Here is an 18163-nt window from a genome sequence, read left to right as displayed (position 1 = left end):
GTGCCCGTGTTTTGCTACGGGATAGCTAACATTTTGTACTAAAAACACACAGATCACACGATAAAATAACAATACTGTAAAAATTAAATACCAACGTTAAAAGTGACATTTAATCTAAAAAGCAAAGTTTATAAATTTAACACAGTCACGGAGAGCGCGACGTCGTAGGCTCTACTCTATAGATCTTTCTGTGGTACGGCTAAGATAATGTTTTATATCGGCAGGAATAAATATCTGATATTCATTTTTTTTTGTGCGCTAATAAATCCATGAATAAGTTCCGCCGCATCTCCATACCATCCTGTACATAGGTTCGAGTATATATGTAAATATAGGTAAATGCTCGTGCATTGCAACGAGAAAAAACAATGTTACGATAACATATGTATGAACATGTGTTATACTATTACCTATAAGTATGATGTACGAAACACCAATATTACATAAGTCTTCATGTTGTATAGACCATTATAAAGTTCAAGAAATAATTAGTATTTTACCTTCTAACTTGACTATAAACCATCAGTTTAAGGGCCCTAGCATGTATGAAAAAAGACAAAGGTAATATCTTTCAGAACAAGATAATTAGATTTGGACAGGTAAGTATAAACATATCAGACAACCATCTAGACCAATTCCCAACCTACAAAAGTATATATCATGTGTTAACAATTAATAGTGCAAGGAAGGTGTCATGCATAGTCCCTATTCTAGGTTGTTTGTTTGTTCATCATGCAATTGCAAGTATTTCATAATTTAAGCACATACATAGTTCTTAAGCTGTGTGTTTGATCCAAAGCTTAAGTCGCCAGCTAGAATCGGTAGAACTCTTGAGTCCATAATTGGGTCAGATATAGTATTCATGGGTATCTCATTCTCTGATTCACGAAGGATGGCATTAAACATAGCAATATCTAAATGAGCTACACAATGCTCCATCACCTAATAGAAACATAAAAAATTTTATGACTTCACATAAAAGATACCATTACCAAAGAAACAAAAATCAGCATCTAAAAGCATACCAATTTTGCCAACACTGGTAAACATCCACACTCATGTCCACCAGCACCGAGAGGACAACTTCTGCTGAATGCATCATCAAATGTAGTTTTTCAGAGATCAATAGAAAAACTCCTATGTTGCTGATCACCTAGAAAGCCCTAACAACCTCCCAATCTTTAGAGTTGACAAATCTTCTACAGGGGTTTGCATGTGGGGTGTCATTGCATGTGAAATGAAAATCCTTCAAAAAACTAAAAAAAATGAATTAGTTTGCAGTAAGTTTTACTCATCACTATTTTACAGGAGTCATACTTGGCTTTTTGGAAAGTGCCAAGACAGTAATAGGGTTAACCTTTATATGCCACCACATCTTCTCCAATGCATCTACAATGTGCTAGTTTCGCGCCAATCATCTAACAGCTTCATGATATTGGGTATACTTGCCATTGTAGTTACTTTTCCATCATGTTGTAGCGAAACTCCTGATGATGTTTTACCACCGATAGCCTGCCATGGGGGTACCCGGGACAGTTGTTCGGGCTTCGGCGAATAGCAGAATTCGGCGGTTACGCAAAGAGACTCACGATTTATACTGGTTCAGGCCCTCGACTTGGTTGAGTAATAACCTTACGTCCAGTTTTGGCGTTAGCCTGTTTGCATTGTATTGCTTTGAGTATCGGGTATGCGTTCTCCTCTTACAATGGGTACCCTCACCAGCCCTTTATAGTCCAGGCGCTGAGAGGCGTTGTTTGTGTCCTATTCGGATACAAGGTCAGAGTCCTAAGCTATGCTTCGGGCGCCTTTCCTTATATAGTTTGAGTTGGAGTTTCGGTTTTGCACGTTGCTTTGCTCCGCGTTCTTCTTGGCGATTGGGCTGTAGGCCTTGTTACCAAGGCCTACCTCCTTGCAGTATGGTCTATGGGGGCCCGTTGGGTTCCCCATCGATAAGCCCCCGAGCATTTCATGATTGAGCTTCAAGGGCCGAGTTGTTGTAGTCTTGATCCGGGTTCTTCTTGAAGTGAAATCTTGAGATGGTCTTCTTTGATTCTTCTTTTGGCTGATGTGCACTTTTGCTTGATGTCCTTCGGGTTCTTTTCCTTTGAGTGCAGCGAGTGCAGTTTTTCAAAAATTGCACTCATTGAGTGTAGCCCCCGAGCCTTCTATTTTTTGGTACAAAAAGCTAGAGGGTCAAAAAATTTGAAAATATGTTTTTTGGTAGTAGGTACTTGCAGCCCCCGAGCCTTCTTCGGGTTCTTTTCTGTTGAAAAGAAGCCGAAAGAAGGGTCTTGATTTGTACTCCTTTGATCTTTGTCTTTTGCTGGTCACAGATGGGTCTTGTATAGCCATGAGTGAGCGTCTTCTTTTACTTTTTGTCAGGAATCTTGCTTTTGGGTACTATTTGCCTTTGTTGCTTTGCTCTTTTGTTCTTTTCCTCTCTCTTTCTTATGATCTTTAGCCTTGTTTACCTCTAGTTTGCTATAAATACCTTCTTTGTTGGTTGTGGTTCTACCTTGAGTAGGAAAATTCTTCTTCAATTCTTTCTTCATTCGTAGATATGCTGGTGTGTGAGGTTGAGCAGCCCCTGGGCTTATACTTGGTTGGTAATGATCATGCTGCTCTATCTGTTCTTCTACGTCCGAGCTGCCGCTGCTACCCGCCACTAGGTTCCTTGTTGCAATATTTAAGAATCTTGTCTCTATCTTATGTCTGAGTTTATCCGGTCCTGTTTGGCCGTCTGTAACCTTTGTATTTATCTTCGATCAATGAGATTTATAATTTTTCTCTGTCCGAGTTCTTTTTCAACTGTAATCCTTTGACACTGTAATTTTGTATGTGATCCTTCACACATCTTCGAGTTGTTTGTTCGGCTGCTTATTGCTGCTGTCATTCTGGTTGTTGGAGAATTCAATGTGTCTTCATGGGTTGTATTGTTGCTGTGGAATATTCTTTTGGATATGCTTTATTTTGTACTGTGGTTGTTCTGGGTATGTACTATTCTTTTGTGATGGTCTAGTCACATTTGATTTTTTACTAAAGTCCTAGCTCTGTAGTGGTTCACATGGTTGTCCTTTTGGAGTTCTTTTTCTTCCATGAGTCTAGCATATGTGCATCTGAGTTGTGCTATAAATATGGCCTATTGCTGATACCCTGCTGTGCAGTTTCTTCTTCTTCTTTTTGTAGTCATGGATATTATAGTTTGGGAGCTCGATGAGCCCCTGGGCCTGTTCTCTTTCTTCTGTTTTCTTCTGCTAGTAAATGGTGTAGGTCTTGTGATAGAGACTAGTAGCAGGCTAGTCTCGAGGTGGTATTTAGCTGTAAGGGATATTGAGGCAAATGGTGTAGGACTTGTGATGTGAGTGATGCATGTTGCGTTTTCTCATCTTCCAGTGCCTGCCCTTTCTTTTTTGTTCTTCTTACGTGATGATTGGCGCATGTTTTGGCTTGTTCTTCGATAGTCCATTGTAGATCAGCTATTATTCAGTCTTCTGCTGTGCCATTTAGGTTCAGTCCAATATAGATCAGCACGTGTTGAGAGATGGTGCCAGGTTCTTCCATATTGACGTGGTTGTCGTTGTCAATCTTGGATGACTTGTGGGTGCCTTCTCTGTCACCTATAGCAATCTTGGATGTGCGCCCTTCCTTTGGAGAAAAGTACGTTCGAGTTGTTTTATCCTGCCTAGTAATATCGAATCTTGGTTTGAGGGTTGCAACCTCGTGCTGAATGATTTCCTTTGCTTTCTTCATTGAATTCATCAGATCTTGTATTCTGTTGTAATCTCAATGTACCTTTGATGAAATGAAAAAAAAATATTCCTTTCTGCTCTGTGACCGAGTTGTTTATTGATGTGGCCGAGCTCTTTTGTATGTTTGTACTATGGTGTATTGTCATGACTGACTTGTTGCATCCTTCTTTCCTGGTTGCCTCCTTATGAATGTGTTAATTCGTCATGTATCCGTTATAGTCTGAATGGACCGTTGCCTTTTCATTTTGTGTGCACGGTAATTGTGGAACAGTAACTTTAAAGGGCCTCTTTGGGCAATCCGTGTGATTTTGGGCCTCGTGGGCCGCATATTTTTCTTGTATAAAGATAACTGCTCTGTTACTGTTGGCTTAACTTGCCTTTGTAGTAAAAAATTCCCCAATCTTAGCCAAAACCCTAGCCCTGTTGTGCCTTCGATCTCCTACTATTTCTGTCCAAATCTTGTCTTTGTTTTTCTGAGATGGTGGCGAAGAACAAGAGCAAGAATAAGGGCAAATCTATCGACGAGGAGGCGTCGCTCAAGGTGATCGAGAACACCGAATTTGTTGCGATGCAGAAAATACAGAGGCAACTCCCCAAACCGTCGACTTCGGAGGCGGAGTTGGATCTGCTTGTTGCTCATGGCCTTCTTCAGGAGAAATGTCTCTCTAATTTCTCTAGTCCTGGTGAGCATGATGTCCCTTCCCCCACTCTGAATCAATCTGTTCTTTTTGTTCCTTTTGTGCGGGCAGGGCTCTGTTATCCCCCGTCCAATTTCTTGCTTGAGTTTCTTGGATCCTATGAGATTCAAATCCATCATCTTACCCCTAATAGGGTTCTTTTTCTTTCTACCTTCGTGCATTTTGCGAAGTTTTTGTTGGAATTCCTCCAAATCTTCTTCTTTTTCGTCATTTTTTCCATGTGCATTTGTCAGACAGAAATAATACTCATTTTCTTGGTTGCTGCCTTATCCAATCTTGTTAGGGAGTTTCTTTCCCTTCTCTTACCCTTTCTGATTCTATTAAGAATTGGGCAAAGAAGTGGTTTTATATTTCAAAACCTGCTCTTTCCTTTTCTCATGATCTTTCTGTTCTTCCTGTTTCCCTCTCTATTTGGAAAGATAAAATCTCTTCTGCTGAGCGTGCTGCTCTAAAGCCTGTACTCGCTCGAGTCGCAGTGCTTAAATAGGCAAGCTTAAGTGGCAATTGTATAGTTGCCAGTTTCTTGCGTCGCCGGGTGTAACCTCTTATGCAGAGGGTGCATTATGGCTTTGAATATATTGGGCCCTCAGATCCTTCCTGACTTGTTCCTGATGTCGAGTTGCCAGAGGAGGTCATTCTTGAATGCCTGGGGCGTATTCTGGGTGGGGTCTCTGTGATGCCTGCTCATGTTGAAGAGTATGATGCTGCTCATCCTCCTCCTGAGGTAAGTGGTAATCTCCTCTGAGTTCTTTTGGGTTTTTGTAATTCGTATTCTATTTTTGACTTCTTTCTTCTTCTCTTGCAGGGTTTTGGTCGGGCTTTTAAGCTTGAGATAGCTATTGCTGGTGGTGGCGGGGCTGTTGTTGAAGAGCCTGCCGAAGAAGGAGATGAAGATGATGATGTTGTTGCCGGTCCTATGGTAGTTGCTGCTACCGGGCTAGGTTCTTCTTCTGCTAGGTTGATTACTGGCTTGTTTGAAGGTCACCACTCCTACGTTGAGTATGTTCTTGATCCTCGAATTGCTCAATATATCTTGTCATCCAGGAAGCGGAAGTCAGAGGTTGCTGCTAAGCATATTTTACCCAAGAGGCAACGTTCAATTCGTCAGATTGCCTCAATAGGTAATGTTCTCGTAGGTGAGCTTGTGCTTTCTCCTGTGTTGTTTTTGCCTCTATCTTTTGGTTTGCTTTGTTTTACTTATCCTAGCTTTTGTTGTCTTGATAGAAGGTCGGTCTGTTGTCTTGAGCGAGGTGGAGACTGAGGATGAGGTCCCCTTGATCACTCGACCGTAAGTTTTCCGCTGTAAATTTTCTTGTGCTTGTCTTTTTGCTCTTTTCCTAAATAACTGAATTGCTTTTTTCATTATAGTCGGAAATCAGCACCTTGTGCCCCTTCTATGACAGTTGTATCTGCTTCTGTCCTGGAGGCCCTCCTAATCCCCTCCTTTGAGGTGGTTGAGGATGATTTGTTTGATGTGCCTCTCCCGAATCTTGGCTTCTCAGGGGTGGCTGGAAACTTTAAGAAGGTTATCAAGTAAGTATATTTATCTTGTCTTCTGATTTGTCATTTTTGCTTTTGTCTCTAACTGGCCCGAGCTCTCTTTTCGAATGTAGGCCTTCGGAGGATACTTCTTCTTCCCTGACTCTTGATGCTGGTGGACCTCTACAAGATTTTACTGCTGGTAAGTTATTTTCCCGTTTATGCTTGCTTTCTTGGTTTTTCTTTTCTATGTGACAGGTTGTTTTCTTTGTAGCTTCTCTTCCACGTATTGCCTCTCCTGCTCCACGTGTTGAGGAGGAGGCTATTGGAACTCTGGTGTTTCCTCCAATGGAGCACCGAGTTGAAGTGAACTTAGGCAACCCTTTTGCTGCTCCTATTCTGCCGACTGGGTTGTCCCTATTGGACAACCTCGAAGCAGCTGCTCAGGAGGATGCAGTGAATGGGGAGCTGGCTGATAATAATCCTTCGTCTGTTGCTGCTGTGGATGTTGCTGGTACTTCTAGTGTTGGCCAGCCTTTGACTTCTACTCCAAGTACTCTGCTGTTAACTTAGGGTGGGGAGGAGTTGGTCCAACTCGGTCGTGTTGAGCGGCTGTCTGAGTTGGTTTCTTTGTGGGAGAATTTCTTAGGCGCGTATGGCGCCAAACTCAAGGTATTCGAGTTCTTTTTAACTTTTGATATTGGTTTTTTTTACTGATGTCTCACATATTTTTGCTTTGTAGTCTTTATTTCATGATTAGGATGTCTTGTTCGGTCCTCATGTGGCACAATTTACTGCCATTGCTGAAGCCAATTTGAAAAGAAAGGAAGATGAGCTATCTCGGACTGAAGTTGTCCTGACTTATGAGAAGGCACAGCATGCTCTGATGGAGTCTGCCCTCAATGCTAAGGTGCTTGAGGCTGAGAAGGTGCGTGACTCATCTTTGCAGGCTATTACTGCTGCTCAGAATGAGGTCTCCGCATTGAAGAAAGAAAAAACTAGTGGGTTCTCCTTTCTTTGCATACTTGCTTTTTCTTTCTTTTTTTTTTGAGTTCTTTGTCTGCTTCCTTTTTAGCTCTTATTAAGGATAAGGAGAGTTGGCAGAAAGAACAAGAGGAGATGGTCAATACCCTCCGTACTTCTCAAAATCAAGCTGAGTCTGTAAGTTCTTCTTCTGATATCAAATTGAAAGAGGCTCAAGATTTATTTGCTCAGGCCAAGCTGATTAGATCTAGAGCTGACCGTGACCTCGTTCAGGCTTTGAAGTTAGTGCAAGATTTGCAGGAGAAGTTAGCAGCTGCCCATGATCAATTCTGGGCTCTCCAAACTAAGCTGACAGGTGCCCAAGATCAATTCTAGGCTCTTTATGAAGCTGTGAAGCCTATTATTGCTGCTGCTTGTCGCCAGGAGGACTTTGCTCAAGGGTTGAGAGGCATTATCCCGGTGTTGTCAACTCAATTTTTTGAGTTTGTCAAGGGTGGTTTTTACCGTTGTGTAAACAATGTTATATGCTTCATCCGGGTTGCCACTCCTGATGCTCCGCTTTAGTAGATTGTAGATCCTTCCGTGACTATAGAGTTTGCACAGTGATGGGATGAGGCGAAGGTGGAGCTTGGTGGTCTTATAGACCAAATCTTGGAACAAATGGATGTGCTTCCTGCTGTGCCTCCAGCTCCTTAGATGTTTTGTGTAATGAACTTGTGGTTTCTTGTAATATATACTTGTCTCTGAAAATATGATCAGACTTTGCCCTACTTTTGAATTTGTCTTTGACTGAAATGAGCAGGCTTTGACCTGTCTTTCTTTTTCTTCTGAGATGTCTTTGAATAATATGGAAAAGTTTCGCCCTGTCTTTCCTTGTGGCTTTTTCTGCTTTGCCATAGCTTGTTTCTTCTTGTGATGTAGTAGAGTTGATGGAGTTGATTATACTTTTCTTGGGGTAATCAACCGATTTGTACTGTAGATCGCTCCTTGGGCAAAGTAGTTGATCATACCACTCTTTGGGTCAGCGACCGAGTTGTTTGGAGTGTTTGTGCTGCTCTTTGGGTGAAGTAGTCGATTGTACCACTCTTGGGGTAGACGATCGAGTTGTTGGAGTGTTTGTGCCCCTCCTTGGGCAACGTAGTCGATCGTGCCACTCTTGGGGTAGGCGACCGAGTTGTTGGAGTGCTTGTGTCCCTCTCTAGGTGAAGTAGTTGATCGTACCACTCTTGTGGTAGGCGACCGAGCTGTTGGAGTGCTTGTGCCGCTTTTTGGGTGAAGTAGTTGATCGTACCACTCTTGGGGTAGGCGACCGAGTTGTTGGAGTGCTTGTGCCGCTTTTTGGGTGAAGTAGCCGATCATACCACTCTTGGGGTAGGCGATCGAGCTGTTGGAGTGCTTGTGCCACTTCTTGGGTGAAGTAGTCGATCGTACCACTCTTGGGGTAGGCGATTGAGTTGTTGGAGTGCTTGTGCCACTTCTTGGGTGAAGTAGTCGATCCTACCACTCTTGGGGTAGGCGACCGAGCTATTGGAGTGCTTATGCTGCTTCTTGGGCGAAGTAGTCGATCGTACCACTCTTGGGGTAGGCGACCAAGTTATTGGAGTGTTTGTGCCGCTTCTTGGGCGAAGTAGTCGATCGTACCACTCTTGGGGTAGGCAACCGAGTTGTTGGAGTGCTTATGCCACTTCTTGGGCGAAGTATTCGATCGTACCACTCTTAGGGTAGGCGACCGGACCCATATAGCACAACTGTTTCTGGGTTGGCTGTTTGCAGGGTAAATAAGCAATCGTACCAGCTCTTGGGGTAAGCGATTGCCCCCGTATAGCAACAACCATTTCTAGGTTGAGCTGTTTGTAGGGCTGCCCCTTTTCCCCCAACCTAATTACGGGTTGGTTCTGTTCATTGGACAGGGCTGTCAGTCGTACCATCTCTTTATGGTAGAGTGACAAATGCTAGCTTGGGTCTCCTTACCCAAGAAGCTATTTGGCCGTTGGCCGTCAGTCAGCCATATGGTTGAGTGACAAGATTGCCCATGTAGCGCAACCGTTTCCGGGTTGGCTGTTAATAGGGAAGCCCCTTTTTCCCCAACCTGATTATGGGTTGGTTCTATCCGTTGGACAGGGCTCATATTTGAAGCTGTTCTTCTTGAATAATCTCTATTTTATTTCTCTTGAAACTTGAGTACAATCTGTTGTACTTAATTGTAGAATCTTTTGAGCTGGTTGATATGCCAAGTGTTCTTTACAGGTATTTCATCTAGAGTCATCAACTCGTATGTGCCAGGTCCTGTTACTGTCTTCACGATGAAGGGTCCTTCCCATGGACTGAGTAGTTTGTGTCATCCATCTTTCTTCTGGATTAGTCATAGTACTAAGTCCCCTGGCTTTAGTGATCGGTGTTGAGTACTTTTGTCATAATGTCTTCGTAACCCTTGCTAATATCTTGCATTATGTATGATTACACTGTCTCTTATTTCTTCTATTGAATCAATTTCTAACCGCCTTGTTTCTTCTGCTTCGCCTTCTTCATATTGTTCTATTCTTGGAGATAGCCATATTAAGTCGGCTGTTAGTACTACCTCTGATCTATAGACCAGAAAGAACGGTGAGTATCCAGTTGCTCTGATGATCTGAGTTCTTAGACCCCATACTACTTTTGGTAATTCGTCGATCCATTTTCCACCATAATCTTTCAAATCTTCATATAATCTTGGTTTTAAACCTTGTAATATGAGTCCATTTGCTCTTTCACCTTGTCCATTGGCCTGCGGGTGTGCTACTGATGCAAAGTTGATTTCTATCCCACAATCTCTTGCCCAGTATTGGAATTCTCTTGCTGTAAATGGTGAACCAAGATCTATGATTATTCTGCTGGGCATGCCGAACCTATGCATGATGTCTTGTATGAACTCCACTACCTTTTCTACACTGTATTTGACCAAAGGTTTGTATTCAATCCACTTTGCAAATTTGTCGATTGCCACAAATATGTATTCGAAGCCTCCTTTTGCTTTTTTGAGTGGTCCGACTTGATCCAGCCCCCAGCATGAGAACAGCCAAGTTGGCGGTATGCATATTAAGTTGTGAGCCAGCACATGTGATTGCCTAGCAAACATTTGGCAATTCTTGCATGTTCTAACGAGCTCTTCTGCATCTTTGAGTGCTGTTGGCCAATAGAAACCGGTTCTGAATGCTTTGCCGACTAGTGTCCTAGAGGCTGCATGATTTCCACAGCATCCTAAGTGGATTTCGTCCAAGATTTCCTTTCCTTTATCTGTCAGAACACATTTAAGCAGTACTCCTGATGATGCTGCTCTTTTGTATAGTTTATCCCCCACCAGAACGTAGTTTTTGCTTCTTCGTACAACCCGAGTTGCTTCTGCTTTGTCTTCGGGTAGTTTCTTCTCTTTGATAAAATTAATGTATGTTTGTCTCCAATCACTTTGTATGACCATGATTTGTCTTGACTGGTCTGGTTCTTCTGCTTGATCTATTTCATTAGATCTGTTGTCTCCTTCTCTTTTTCTGTGTTTCCAAGTTGTTTGATGGATGGGGCTGTGAGTTCTTTCACAACTATACCGGGTGGTGCTTTTGCTCTATCTGATCCTAATTTGGCTAGCACATCTGCTGCAACTTTGGAATCTCTTAGTACATGATGGATTTCGAGCCCTTGGAAATTTTTCTCCAATTTTCTGACTTCTGCATAGTATGCATCCATATTATCTTTTGTACAATCCTAATCCTTGTTGACTTGATTGATTACTACAGCTGAATCATCGTAGATAAGTAGACTTTTGATCCCAAGCGAGCTTGCAACTCTTAGACCGTGTATTAATGCTTCGTATTCTGCCTCATTGTTAGTTGCCTGCTAAAGTATTTATAGCACATATTTTAATTGTCTCTCTTCTGGTGATATGAATAGTACTCCTGCTCCAGCTCCTCCTAACTTTTGGGAACCATCAAAATACATTTTCTAATGATCAAGTATTGGTTCGGGTTCTTTTTGACTAATTTCTGTCCATTCAACAATGAAGTCGGATAATGCTTGAGATTTGATTATTGTTCTTGGTTTGAAGTCTAGGTTGAGAGCACCGAGTTCTACTGCCCATTTTGATATCGACCTATTGCATCTTTGTTGTGTAGAATGTCTTGAAGTGGAAAATTAGTTACCACTGTAATCTTGTGTTCATGGAAATAATGTCTCAGCTTTCTTGATGATATCAACACTGCATAAAGTAGTTTTTGCATGTGTGGGTATCTCACTTTTGATTCTGTTAGTACTTCACTTATGTAATAGACTGGTCTTTGCATTTTGTATGCGTGTCCGGGTTCTTCTCTCTCAACCACAATTGATGTGCTGACAACATTCTTGGTTGCTGTAATGTATAGCATCATGTCCTCTTTGTCTTTTGGTGGTGTCATTACTAGTGATGATGCCAAGTATTCTTTTAACTTTTGGAATGCTTCTTCTGCCTCTTGTCTATTCAAAATTTCCTGCCTTTTTTAATAATTTGAAGAAAGGTAGTCCTTTTTCTCCTAGTTGGGAGATGAATCTATTGAGTGCTGCCATGCATCCTATAAGCTTCTGTATGCTTTAACTTTCTTTGGAGGTTTCATATCCATGATGGCTTTAACCTGCTTTGTACTTGCTTCAATTCCTCGGTTACTGACTAGAAACCCGAGTAGTTGTCCTGATGGTACCCCAAAAACACACTTTGTGGGGTTTAGCTTCCATACCATGCTTTTAGATTCTTGAAAGTCTCCTCGAGGTCTTCTATCAATGATCTAGGTTCTTTTGTCTTGATTACTACATCATCAATGTATGCTTCTGCATTTCTTCCGACTTGACTCCCCAAGCAAGTTTGAATTGCTCTTTGATATGTTGCCCCTCATTTTTAGCCCAAAATGCATTGATTTATAGCAATATGCCCCAAAGGGTGTAATGAACGAAGTCTTGCTTTGGTCTTCTTCTCTTAAGGATATTTGATGATAGCCTGAATAGCAATCTAGAAAGGATAACAGAGCTGATCCTGCTGTCGAGTCGATGATTTGATCAATCCTTGGTGGGACATATGGATCTTTTGGGCAATGTTTATTGAGGTCTGTGTAGTCGATGCACATGCGCCATTCTTTTGAATTCTTCTTCTCTACTAGGACCAGGTTGGCAAGCCAATCCGGGTTGATTATTTCTCTAATGAATCCTACTGCCATGAGCTTGGTGATCTCTTTTTTTATTGTTGCTTTTCTATCTGGAGCGAATCTTCATAACTTCTGCTTAACGGGTTTTGACCCTTTGTTTACATCAATTATGTGCTCAGCCAACTCCCTTGGGACCCCTAGCATGTCTGCTGGCTTCCAAGTGAAAATATCTTTGTTGTCCCGAAGAAAGTTGGTGAGTGCAAGTTCCTATTTGGGGTGGAGATTTGCACTGATGATTGCCGTCTTCTCCAGATCACCAGTCAATAGGTCAATAGTCTTGGTAGCGGCTTCTTTTGGTGGTGCAAAGTTGCTTGGCTTCTTAGCTGGTATCTTAATCTCATCTGGGTTCATTTCATTAGCCAGCATTGCAATCTCCTTTCCTTCCTTTATATCTTGTAATCTTTCGGATATTTATACTGCTTGTATGTCGTAATCATGTGCTTTCTTTAGATCTCCTTTCAATGATAATATGCCCTTTGTTGTTGGCATCTTGAGTAGTAGGTATGGATAATGTGGTACTGCCATATATTTTGTTAAAGCTGGTCTCCCAAGTATTATGTGGTAGCATGATTCAAAGTCTGTAACTTCGAATTTGATGAATTCCATCCAGTATTTGTCTGGTGTGCCAAAGGTGACAGGTAGGGTTATCTGTTCGAGGGGCATAGCTGCTCTGCCGGGTACTATTCTGTAGAATGGTGTGCTTGTGGGTGTTATTAGACCTTCACAATCCAGATTCATCCTTTTGAGAGTATCTGTGAAAATTATGTTAAGCCCGGCTCCTCCATCGATGAGTACTTTAGTTACTGCTACTCCTATGATAGTCGGACCTAGTACCAGCAAGTAGCATCATGCGTTTGCTGCACTGGTCCATTGGTCTTCTCTTGTGAAGTGGATGGGGTACTCTGACCAATCTAGATATCTTAGGGTGGCTGATTCAGCTACCATGATGGCTCTGTGAGCTAGTTTCTCTTGTCTTTTGCTTCGTGTGTTAGGAACACCTAAAAATATCACCGCTAATTGGTGTTGGGGTTCTTGATAATCTCCTTCAGCTCTCTTTTCCTTCTTCTTGGATTCTTCTTGCTTTGGCTCTGAGTTGTTTTAATTCCTATTTTCTCTCTTCATGAATTGCCGCTGAAAAGTGCTGCATTCAACTAACTTGTGTCTGGCCCCTAGGTGTATGTGACATGGCATGTTTTCTATGTTTTCCAGTGCTCTTCCTCGGTAGTTGTTACTCTGATAGTTGCTATTACTGTTGTAACCGTTGTTGTTATGGTTGTTGCTATTGTTGTAGTTGCCATTGTGATTGCTACCATTGCTATCATTGCCATTGCCATTGTATCTTCTTTTGTTGTCTGTGGTTGCCACCATATTGTCCTACCTTGGTCTTTTATCTTGCTATCTATAATCAGGTCTTCTATTCTCGGGGTTGTCCCTAGTAAATCTGTGCCGAGTTCTTTCTTCTAACGAAATTAGCTTCTCAACAACCCTCTTGAAGTCTTCATTTGTTCTTGGGTTCTCATTGAAATAGTCCTTGTATTGCCAGTTTGCCCAGATTCCTTCTACAAAGGCCTCTATCACCTCCCTATCAGTAATGTCGTAGACTTGAGCCCTAAATTCTCCAAATCTTCTATAGCATTCCCTTAGACTTTCTCCTCTCCTTTGCTTTACTCCTTTCAATTTGGCTGCAGTCATTGGATGGGTAATAATGCCTGTGAAGTTGTTGCAGAAAGCTTCTTGCAAGTCTTCCCAATACCAGATTGATCTTGGCCTCAATTTGTCAAACCATTGTAGCGACATTGCTTCGAGGGCCATTGGGAAGAATAGAGCCTTGATGTCATCGTCTCCTCCAGCTAATTCAATAGATTGGGAGTAAACCCTTAGCCATTGTCTTGGTCCAACTTTGCCATCATACTTGGAATGATTTGCTGGTTTAAACTTGTGCGGTAGCTTTAAAGTTTGTAGTCTTCCTACGAAACAAGGGAATCTGTCGTATGGTTCCGTTCTTCCATAATCTGGCGATCTTGCCCTTCTATAATAAGACCTGTCTTCTTTTAACTCAAACTCTCCGTAGTCATCTTCTTTATCAAATCTTCTTGATATTTCTTGGTAGCGTTGGCTCAATTCTGGTTTGTCTCTTTCTTGTTGCTTTGAGTAGCGTTCCTTCCTTCCATTGATATCAACACTTTCTACTGGTCCTATCCTTTGAAAATTCGATTTTTGGGTGGCTGCTCCATTTGTGGCTCCTGTGGAACTTCTTCGTCGGGTTGTTTTTCTAATCCCCCGACTTCTTTCTTCTGGTCTTCCTTTGCTTTTGCGTTATTCGTGAGGGTGTACAACTCCTTTGTTAATTCTTCAATTCTTTCCCTTTTTGTATTTTTTGTGGCTTCTTTTTCCGCCTTCTTTCTATTGTATTCCATTAGCTCCACTTTGTATTTATTCTTGGCTTGCTTCCTTTGTTTAACCCGGTTCCTCCTTCCAGCTTTCAATTTGTTCTTCTTTAGCCTTGCTAGTCTTTACTCATCATTTTCATTGATGTCGCTTTTCTCATCTAGTGAGATGTTGCCTTCTGATTCGTCTGAAGATTTTATATCCGGTATCTGTGGTGGTTCCAAAGGTTATTCTAACTGCTCTGCCATGTATACAGTATACCTCTTCTGAGCTCTTCTTGTATGATATTCCATCCTTCGTTTAGTTGAGCTGTCTGTAGCTTCTGAGCTGGATCCGAGTTCTTTTCCTTCTTGATAAGGTAGTTCTTCAACGCACGTGCTAGTCTAGACTTTGCTTGAGGTGAAAGAACCTCGCCAATGCACCACACAATCTTGCGGGGTCACTGTCATGATCATCCCTTCTTGTGCTCCCTCCAGGAGTATTCTTCTTGCTGAGTTCATCTTGTTTTGGGTAAAGTGTTGATAGACTGATGCCACGTTGCGCAGTCCGTAAGTTCCCAAGTTCTTCTTTGAGTTGTACGGGTCATATCCCTTCGCGATCGTCGTTGTGTCTCTGAGTCCAATTAGGCTTGGCTCTTGTGCTGTGAAGATTGTCTTGGAATCAGGTTGTATCTCTTTTTTAGAGTCAGTTTCGTGTTCGCTTTCTTCCTTATTCCGAGTTGTATCCAAAGTTGAGAGTTTCATCATCTTCTCGGTGAGTTTGTATTGAACTTCGTCATCGAATTCTTTTTCTTCTTAGAGACGGGTATGAAGCTTGCCGTCGCCGTCAGCCTTGTAGATCCAGGATCTAAAGACAAAGGTTGTTCCCACCGAAAAGGTCATCTTGAGGTTGAGGTCCGCCGAACTCTTGAGAAAAAATTCGTCGAAAGCCCCTACCTGGCGCGCTAGCTATCGATGTTTTACCACCGATAGCCTACCACGGGGGTACCCGAGACAGTTGTTCGGGCTTCAGTGAATAGCAGAATTCGGCGGTTACGCAAAGAGACTCATGATTTATACTAGTTCAGGCCCTCGACTTGGTCGAGTAATAACCTTACATCCAGTTTTGGCGGTAGCCTATTTGCGTTGTATTGCTTTGAGTATCGAGTATGCGTTCTCCTCTTACAATGGGTACCCTCACCAGCCCTTTATAGTCTAGGCGCTGAGAGGCGTTGTTTGTGTCCTATTCGGATACAAGGTCAGAGTCCTAAGCTATGCTTCGGACGCCTTTCCTTGTATAGTTTGAGTTGGAGTTTTGGTTTTGCACATTGCTTTACTCCGTGTTCTTCTTGGCAATTGGGCTATAGGCCTTGTTACCAAGGCCTATCTCCCTGTAGTATGGTCTATGGGGGGCCCGTAGGGTTCCCCATCGATAACTCCTCTCAGGCTTCTTTGCACCATTTGTGCTGAAAACCTTAAATGGACTTGAGTGCCATGAAGTACCAAATGTTTGTGCAATGATCTCTCAGGACAAATGTGTTCGATTGCCAAAATGTCAGCCTACATCAAAATTAGGTTCTTACTTCTTAAATTTTGATCTGAAACAATTGATGCTAACAACAATAAGGGAAACAAGCGGTAGAGCGTAATCATAATTTACCTTGAAACATCATTGCCACGAGATTTTAAAACAAGCAGAAGCCTAGAAACTGAATTTTTTGCAACTGAAGCTTTCCTATCTGAGGACCAAAATTTTGATGCATGAATGTAAATCCTAGATAAATGGGGAACTAGCGTATGAAACTTATGTGATGAACAATCATGCTCTAGCACCATAGAGTAGAGAGAAACCTCAAGAGCAACCTCATTATTTTCATACAAAACTTAGTTGCCATTATCAGCTAGGTTTTCTTCAGTATTAGCAATTCCATAGTCAGTGCCCCAAATCTGATCACATTTCGGAGTTTCATCCAAATATTGATCTCCTTTGCCTCTTTAGTGGCTTTACCTTCAATCTCTTTGTCCTCAATGGCATTACCATTAGTTACTTTGCTCTGAATAGGTTTATCATTAGTGACTTGACATTCAATGGCCTTATCATCCTTTATTCCATCCTCAATGTCCTCATCAATCTTTGCTCTGTCTCATAGCTTTGTCATTGGTGGCTCTACCTTCAATAGTGCTATCATCCTTGATTCTGCCCTCAACTGCTTTATCATCTGTGGGTTATTAGTAAAAAAGAAAAAATTCATCTCAAAGAAAAAAGGAACAAAACTTACACCATTTAAACATAAAAAGATCAGACAAATATTAAAGCAATGGATATTAGTATGATTGTTATTTTACATCTACAGGCAACAAATCACGAATGAATCATTGATGTCTAATGGAATGCATAAATAACCATCGCCATAGTCATAAATTAAGTCTATTGAGCTAAAGAAAACAGGGAGACAAAAACAACCATTTCCCTTGTTTATCTAAACAATCCAACAGTTGCTACTGCTTTCACTTCACCAACAGAAGATAAATATCAAGTCACTGCTAGTTTCTTCCAAACTGTCATGCCTACTTGTTCACAGACGTGGGAACATCATCACAAGATTATGTAAATTCGATTATCATTCTATCTCTTTCTAGCAAGAAGCCAATTATGGCTACCGGCTCAAGATTATGATTTAGTTGTACATACTACCACCTTATTAATTCTAGAGCTCAGAGAAATGATGTGGTAAGATATTTCACTACCTTAAACAGTCCCTGTTTGTATTATTACCAGCAATAATCTTAGTATTTTTTTATGAAACTATCTGAAGGTACAAAATTACACGTGACAATCGAGTCATGCAAAGATTAGATAGAAAATATCAATGGTGTATGAACCCCATCATCTTCTTCCTCACCATCGTCCCTAGCATCATTCTGCTCAATGGCTCACCATGGTACAGCGGCAGATTAAGCACCATACAAAAATAGGAAAAAAGATTATCAAGGTTGACTGAATTTTGACACTAGTCTGTACACTCACAATCACCGATTTCAATGAGCGCCATCAGCCTATCGACAACGTCGAGCTCCTCGGTGTCCTACAGGGGGCACGCAAAGGCCTTGAGATCACGTACTCGCCATCGACAGCATCATGTATGCCCGTTCCTACAAAAAGCAGGAGGAATCAGTAGCAATCAGTGAAGTGCCCGGCCTGGGTGTAATCGACCCCACGAGATTGGCCTCTTGCTAGCTCCTAGACGACATGGGCGAGGGTGAGATTGTCCTCTTTCTAGCTATGGCCAGTGAACGGCCACCTCCCATCAGCCGGCGGCGTGACCACCACCGTAGGGATCGACCGCCACCGCAACGTGGTAGATAATCATGTTTGGTTGTTCTGCATGAAGGAAAATCATAACCTCTTGACGAGAATAGTTACTTATTTGATTTGATTTGATTTGATTGATTGATAGTAGTTTCCTTTTGCATGTAAGAAAGTTATATCACAATAGGCATGATGGTCGTGCAAGGGAGCACTTCCTTTTTCATGGAAAGAAACTGCCATGATTGCCACCGCACGTGGGTCTCATGCAAGGAAAATCAACAACTGTTGTGAATGTCGCACGGAGGTGGGATCGATCGCATGTGGTGGTAGACGGACGAACCAAGGCAATTGTCGCACCAAAACGATGTCCACACTTTGT

At 42.0% G+C, this 18163-nt stretch overlaps 1 pseudogene; it reads right to left on the bottom strand.

Moving 5' to 3' along the window:
* Window positions 1–571: 571 nt before the first annotated feature.
* On the bottom strand, window positions 572–16697 carry LOC136469508 (uncharacterized; annotated as a pseudogene).
* Between the last annotated feature and the right edge of the window lie 1466 nt (window positions 16698–18163).

This window comes from Miscanthus floridulus, chromosome 1 (assembly GCF_019320115.1).
Source record: "Miscanthus floridulus cultivar M001 chromosome 1, ASM1932011v1, whole genome shotgun sequence".
Lineage (NCBI taxonomy): Eukaryota > Viridiplantae > Streptophyta > Magnoliopsida > Poales > Poaceae > Miscanthus > Miscanthus floridulus.
This window is presented reverse-complemented; position numbering and strand designations above follow the sequence as displayed.